The sequence below is a fragment of the Pseudopipra pipra genome, chromosome 1 (genome assembly GCF_036250125.1).
Source record: "Pseudopipra pipra isolate bDixPip1 chromosome 1, bDixPip1.hap1, whole genome shotgun sequence".
Lineage (NCBI taxonomy): Eukaryota > Metazoa > Chordata > Aves > Passeriformes > Pipridae > Pseudopipra > Pseudopipra pipra.
Window position 1 is genome coordinate 14,498,423 of NC_087549.1, and position 7,896 is coordinate 14,506,318.

The window sequence follows — 7,896 nt, forward strand, 5'->3', positions numbered from 1 at the left end:
GCAGAGCCTGGAACTTCAGAGCCAGGAACTTCAGAGTATCAGACATCTATTCCCCACACAGGAAAGTGTCCAAGTTCAGAGTTTCCCCTGGTGAAACCAATGGTATGAGACAGCCCCTTCCTAGACAGGCATCTCTGGAGGAGCTCAGGACCCTGCTTTGGATAGTGAGAGAGCCCAGGGTGCCCAGGCTGGGCAGGGAGCACAGTGGTAAATACATGAGGAGATATGGATGAATCTAGACCCCAGAACGGGAATCCTGAAGAACACCACAGACATGAGTCTTGCACAGCTACGAACTTCCCATGGTTTGTGCCAGGCCTCTTGAAGGTTTTCTTTCCGAGCTGTGATATGAATATGGATCTATTCTGTATGGTAGCAGGAAAAAAAAAAAAAACAAAAAAAGGTAAGGTTTAGCATTTTTTGTCCTTTTCATCTTATTTATTCAAACTTTTATTTTGATCTCATTTTGCTAGCACCAACACTTCAGAAGTGTTCTGAATTATCTTCCCAGTGTTTCATCTCTCATGGTTGAATCCACATCGTACAAATAACCCAGCTCTCATTAAGTTCCTTGGAGATATCAGACCTTCAGAAGTAAGTAGTGCCAAGAAATGTTATTTTGATACAAAGCTGCTTTGCTTTTCTGAGAGTCTGGCAAGCTACTTTGGCGTCTGAGTGTCCCAAAAGTCCTGTTCAGGAGTAGCACAGTCTACCCTTAGAAGAAGTTTTTAATTCTAGGCTGTAGCTTAAAAGAAAAAGACAGTGCAGTTGAAAAACAAATGCTAATGTCATCTCAAATGTTATTGTCAAAGAGTGTGTCAGCTTTTGTTATAAAAATATATTATCTTTCTTGGAGCATTTAGTGGTTTTCTGTCTCTTTTCCATTGCAATTGCAAAGGGCTTCTGCTTGGTTTTGTTTTTATGATGTCTGAAGTTGGTTGGGGAATTAAGCCTGTAATTGCATTGCTAACAAGTATTTCTTAGACACATTTATTTTTCCTTGGGGAAAGAGACTGTTAGGAAGAGAGTACACATATTTTGGCAGCAAAAGAGACAGCTATGACATTTGGCTCCTAAGTTACTACCTGGATATCATTTTAATTGGGTTTTTTTACTAATAAAATATAGTAACTTTACTGCATTAGTTCCTTTATTACACTTCCAACATATATTTTGTTGTCATGCTCTTCCTAAGCATATTTGGATCATGAAGATGCATTACAATATACATTGAGAGCCAGTTTGTTAAAGACACAAGGAGTTCTGCATTATTTTTCACTGGTGCAAAACTAATTGGTTTTTCTCAGCTACTGCATATATATTTATTTTCCATTTTATCATCTCTATAATTGCAGTTTGAATTAGGAAAAGGACAGAGTGACCTGCTAAAAGCATTTGCAGGGACAATCTGTGTAAAGGCTTCCCAGCAACCAGGATTTCTCAAGCCTGTCATATTGCAGTGAGTGTTGAAACAGTCCTCAGGTCCTTCTTGCCCGGGCCATGCAGGCACTGGCCATTGCTCAAGCACTTTTTCTTTCCTGCATGAATTCCAAAATTTTCTTTTCAATAATGGGCAATGTGACTGGAAGGAAGGAAACCAGGGCTCACAATTCAAATGCTCAAGAACCATGAAACTTTCAAGAAGTGAGCTGGGGTTTTTTTTGCTTACTCCCTCTCTAGTTTCTGTGGATGTACAGCGCACACAGGCATGGGGGCTGGGTGCACCCCCACTGCAGGGTGAAGGCTCTTCAGCCACACTTGTGTCATTGCACAGGCATGGCATGCCTGAAACCTTCTGGTGAAATGCAGAATGGGTCTTGGAAATTGCTACCTGGGTAAGGTTTTCTTTGCAGCCACATATTTTCTCTCTCTTTTTGCTAAAGTAAAACTGAAAAGTCCAGCATAAGTCCAAGACCGGGACTTCAAAGACTGCCACTCTTGCACTGCTTGCACGCAGCAATGTTCCCATGATGTAAGGGATCCAAATGGGACACACTACACGTGTTTCAAGGCAGAAAACACCGGGGGATCCTGGATCCAGCATCTCAGAAGTGTAACACATATGTGATCCCCAGGCAGTGCCCACCTGGACTCCCAGACAGGCCGAAGAGACATTGACCTTGCAGCCTGAGGCTCAACCTGTGGAAATAGTTGAAACACTTCTAGTTTAGAGAAGCAAATCACACTGGATAAGCTGTAATTTTAATGGCATTTTCCACACTTGCATACCTTTGAGCTGCCACCATAAGTCTGTTTCCTGATCAGATTCTCTGGATACCTTTTATATGGTGTATATGAAGCATCTGGAAATTAAATGAAGAGTTAAATAATGGCCCTCCTGTGTATGGAGCACAGTAAAAATTACACAGTGAGTTTTTATAACTTTTTTAATATAATAAAGTTAAAGAGACTGAATGCTGGTTTTATGATATGAGATTTCCAGAATGCTCCCAAGTCAGCAACAAGCTATTCATAATCTTTTATTATAGCATTGTCATGATGACTGTAATCAAGTCCCTGAGCTACCTGATGATACCAGGGATAGCATCAAGCTGGTAAATAAGAATAAGTCTGCATTTAATATGACATTTAAAGACTCTGGCTCTTGCCTTTTTTTTTTTTTTCAAATATTAAAAGCCTGTTGATAAATTTGGATCTAGTTTTCTCTTTTAAAAATATTTGGGTTTTGTAGTTATCTGTAGGATACCAACATATGAGCTGATTTGGTAAAATACAAGTTAGCATTCCTACTACAAAAAAAAATTCTTCACCAGCCTCCCTCCACACTCCCCCACTGTTTGGGGTTTTCAAACACCAATAAAAATTTGATCTAAGCAAAATCTGTCAGGAGGGCATCTAAGTAAGACCATGCTGATTATTACAAAGGTTGGTTGCACTCACCTGCTAGGCTTTTTCCTGCATATCAATACTAGGACATTGCACTGTCAGCTGGACTCCAGTTCCTGCAGAGCATCTGAGCTAACCTCATAGCAAGGGCTGAATCAGAGGGTTTGCTTTGATGCCCTGTTCCTTGTGTTCCTAACATTTTGAGGTTCCACCTGTAAAAACAGGCCTATTGTTGAGGTTTATGCATATCAGTAAATTAAGTAATTGCTCCAGGTCATCTGTGTGCTAGTGCTATGCAGACAGCAGCTGTCACAGCCATAGGATTTGCATTTGGAAAGTGTAAGTCTTATCCGCTTGCTAGCACCCAAATCAGAACAGCTCTTCCCCCTTTTTAGGCTCATGTCTGGGCTGCATGTTCCTGTAGAGCTTACACAGACTCCTCTTAAAGCCTCCAATGATGGATATTCCTCATGCAGTCTATTTCTGTGCTAAATTACCTTTGCTATTAGAAAGCTTTTCCAAATGCCTAACTTAAACCTCACTGTAATTTAAGCCATTATTTCATAATGGAGAATTAATTCCTTCCCTCTCTACCTCTCTACACCTTTTATCTGTTAGAAGTGGCAGTCATGCCTCTCTGTTCTTTTCCTTTAGCAAAAGGCTTCAGTTCCTTCAGGCTGTTGTTTTGGACCATTCTCTCCTGGACACACCAGCAGCTGCATCACTTCTGAGCGGCAACAGCCGGGCACACCCTGCAGCTGGGGCCATGCCAGTGCTGAAAGAAGATTTCCACTACGTGTCACAAAGACAAAATCCTGCTTATAAGTCTCCTGGCAATAAATACTTCTCTGGAAGCACTGTAATGTTACTGACTTTGGTTCATCTTGTGATTTACTAAGTGGCCTCTCTCCCCAGCCAGGTCTTCTGCTGTTATACTAAAGCTTAGCCCACTTTGGCTACTGTATATTTGAGTAGACAATTACCACCACCTGTGTATAAATACCTTTCACTTGGGCTGATTGACTTGCATCTTCTTTTTTTGTTTTAATAATTTATTCAATTTTTCAAAAGTATTCTGAATTCCAATCCTATTTTTCAGTCCTCCAGGTAATCCTTTCCGGACTGGGGTCATCTGAAAAATTAATAAGCATATCCTCTATGCCTCTGTCCATAGCAATAATGAAAATACTGAATAATAATGATGGTGAAGGACAAACCACCATGAAACCCTTATTGAATTAAAGTGCATTAGAGTAAACTATTTTCAGTTGATCTATCACAGAATTCACAGGTGTGAATGCCTACCTGTGATCGTCATGGAGATGCTGTAACATACGGCTGCAAGTCCAACAGAAGCAGTGATAGCACAGTGAAAAACTCTGGAAGTTATCCTTATTTTCCAACAGCAGTATAAATCCTTTCTGGAACCATGCGTTGACCAGGGTAACAGATGGTGTCCCGGAAAAAGGCCTCAGGAATTTCTTTAACACCTGTGCCCAAGAACATGGGGAAATGTTGGTCTGTACCTGTTATTTTTTTGAAAGTTTGCTGTTCACATTTACCACATGGAAAGACTCAGTTCAAGGCATTGAGAGTTGATTTATTGTGGGGATTTGGTGGCTGCAGTTCCACACCAGTATCCTGGGGTAGTGAGCACATGTTCTGCTCACGTGGCTCTGCGTGGTCCCATTTACATCAGGCTTCCTTCTGCCCTGAAACTCACAGGATCCTTCCCCTTTTCTACAGGGCTTGCAAAGAGGTTTACTTGTTTAAAAATAATTGTACATTAAACTGAGATTAAAAGTCCTTTATTTATTTTTGCATATGAATTAGGCAAAATTAAGGAAAAAACATCTCCTATGCATTCAAGAACTTTTTCTGTTGAAAGAAGTAAAAGAAAAAAAAAAGAAAAAATTTGCAATAAAAACCTGGTTTGGTTTCAAGGTTATTTTTCTTTGGAAAAAAAAAATGTTTCAGAAAAAAATTTCAATTGGTTCTATTCAGTGTCATTTCATCTGTCTCTGAAGTCCCTGTAATGACCTTTGCTGTGGCAGTTTTTGATCAGCAAACAACATATAATGGCTTAATATATGAGTTGTAGCAGTATCAAAACCAAGGAGCAATCATCTTTGGAAGGCATCAGTCAACAGGAGTGAGTTCAGCTGAGAGCCACAGAGATGCTCAGGGTGGGAGCACTTGCCCTGTGAGGACAAGCTGAGGGAGCAGGGGTTGGTTCGTCCTGGAAAAGAGACAGCTTGGGGGTACCTAAAAGTAGCCCCCAACGTCCATAAGTTGGTCATCAAGGAGATGGAGCCAGGCTCTTCACAGCTGTGCCTAGTGGGAAGATGAGAGACAATATGCATAAAATGAAAAAAAAAAGAGAAATGCAGGCTGGATATAAGCAGGAGGATGAGGTAGAGACCTCCTGAGGTCCCTTCCAGCATGAATTTTCCGTGATCCTGTGATTTGTACACTGACAAGGACACTGATGGGATTTTAACTTCCACTTTGAATCTCCTCATGCATTTAGCTCTGAATTGCACATGTAGTCAAATACGTTATTTAGTGTTTTTCATGGTTTAAATAATCTGAACAGCACCTATGACACTCAGTGAAGAGACTCTGGCTGTAATGTAAAAGTAAACAGCCTGTTTTAAGAGAGAGAAATATGTCATGCAGTCTGAGGAAACATCTGCAATTAAAATAATTGCTGTTCCGGAAAATGGCACTTATTCAGGAAGAGCCACTGGTAGGTAGAAACAGTTGTAATGCATCATTTTCCTAGCACTCAATCTATGGTAGTTTTTCACCACAGATTTGCAGTTTAAAACTTTTGAGTGCAGTGAAAGATGATTTATCTGATCTATATGGTACAGTCCAAATGTTCTGTGATAAAAATGAGCTATTGATCTGAGGAGATTCTAATTTAGATCTGCTCACTTAAAAAGAGTAATAAACTGAAACAGTCTGGGAAGCTTATGTTTCAAATTACTTATCAAGGAGTTAAAAAATTTAGTAACCTGAGCCAGCAATAACTTTAACAGTAGCCAGAGCCCTAGATTTTACTGAGCCAAATTTTCCTGAACTATTCACAGAAGTATGTGGATAACAGTTCTTTCTGTTACACTGATGTCCAGAGAGATGCTCATTTGTAGTGGATCTTATGAAAAGAAATGAAAAGTAAAAGACATTCTGGAGAGTTAAAAACATAACCTTAGCAGTGATAGTGAGTAATAGCTTTTTGGGCATAAAGTGTTGTAAGTAAAGTATGAAAAGGTCAGTCCTATTTTCCCATATATTTTCCATTGTTGAAACTTGAGGTTTTGCCAAGGATTTGGTGAGATTTCTATAAAAAGCTTGATTAATGTTTTATTGCTGAAAATCTAAATGGGTACTTTGGCCATCCAGTTCTTCATAATCACACTTTGTTTTTTACTGCCTAGCCTGCATAGCTCTGTTTTATTAATGAAGTTTATGAAATGAGTATGAATTTAGTGGATTTAAACACTACAGAGGTGAGTGCACAAATTGCTGTAAGATTGCACTCAATTTTCAATAACCCACACAGGCTGTATCCTACATGGTTAGGTGTATTGTATGATATTCCCATTAATGACCTGGATAACAGAAAAGCATGGATGTCCTCAAATGTGAAAATAATGAGCAAAGGGGGACTGAAAGCACTTGAGAGGGTTAGATTTTAAAACAATGCATTGGAGAAATGATCTGAAGCCAGGAAGATGAAGCAAGGCACAGATAAGAGCAAATAGTGGTACACTTAGAAAGTAGAACAAAATGATAAAGGAAAAATAACTGGGTAGAAGCAGCACAGCAGAAAAGATCGTTGTAGGGAATTGTAATCTAAACATAACTGATGTCATGCTGTTGCCAGAAAGGCAGCTTCTATCCTGGAAAATGGACAGTAGTGCTCCTCTCACCAGCACTTTTAAAGCTTGACAAGGATTGCCATGTCCTTGTTTAGATGTTACATATCCACAGAGATAAAGACCCTCTGTTTGATGTTAAGAAAAGTGGCACTTTGAAAACATTTTCTGTAGGGCATGACTGAAATACAAAAGGTTTGACTTAGCAGGCTGGTAGAAAAGCAGAAGAAAGGTGATATCGCAGAGCTTGTGCAGAGGACAAGAAGGACAAGCAGCAGTAAAAGAAAAAGCTGGACAAGAAACAGTCTGGTTAGAATAGGTAAACAAAGGAACAAGTAAACAAGGGCACAAACATTCCATCACCCAAACTTCCATCACCAAAGATTTTGAGAAATATTTAAAATAGATATGAATTGCTCCTTCAAAATGCACTCTATAAGGGTAGCCATGAGTTCCCAGCTCTTAAGTAGGCTCTTATTAGTAAGTAAGAGGAGTCCCAAGCAAGATGGCAGATAAGATTGCAAGAGATCTTACTCAAAGTTACAAAGATAGACTCCTGAGATATGTAGGATCCATGTTTAATTATACATGATAATATTTGCTTCAATTCTCCCTGTAAGGAGACTGTCTAATCACCACATGGTACATATAAGATGGCAGAAAATATTTGTTACAGATCCCACTTTCAGTAAAATAATAAAATATGCATCAGCACAAGACCTGAAGTCCAAAACAGGAGTTTCAGCAGTAACATACAGGTTCTGTTTGCTTTCTATGACAAAGGAGGGCTGCTCCAATGGAGGTGAAATTATGTTTCTCTTTTCTGAGGGTTGAATGTGTCCGGGGCTGCTCTGTGCACATTCTCTCAGTGCCCCAGGAGCATTGCACTACTGTTGCACAAGCATTCACAGACAGAGCATTTGTTAAAAATAAATAGATTTGAAGGGTTGTTGCATGGGGTAATGCTCTAGTCCATCAAACAGCATGGGCGGTTACTGTCCAGATGTTCATGGGAGTCTCTGTTGTGAGTGTCCTTGCAAGTGCACCTTCAGCTAGATCTGGTGAGACTCCCCAGACCTCTGTTCACTTCTTATGGTCCTGCATGACCACTCCAGCACATGTATGTTTTGCTTCTACTGATAGTATTAAATAATGCACAAAATAT

At 39.8% G+C, this 7,896-nt stretch overlaps 1 long non-coding RNA gene across 2 annotated transcripts in view; it reads left to right on the forward strand.

Annotated features, from left to right (window-relative positions):
* The window catches only part of LOC135410021 (uncharacterized), a 56,780-nt gene extending 50,509 nt beyond the window's left edge, over positions 1–6,271 (forward strand). Inside the window, exons 2-4 of one of the 2 annotated variants that reach the window (XR_010428485.1) lie at positions 474–594; positions 1,681–1,835; positions 3,502–6,271. This is a non-coding gene — a long non-coding RNA (uncharacterized LOC135410021). Of the gene's footprint in view, positions 1–35; positions 595–1,680; positions 1,836–3,501 lie in introns of those variants that run through there. The other variant, XR_010428483.1, reaches the window with a different exon arrangement.
* Positions 6,272–7,896: the final 1,625 nt, after the last annotated feature.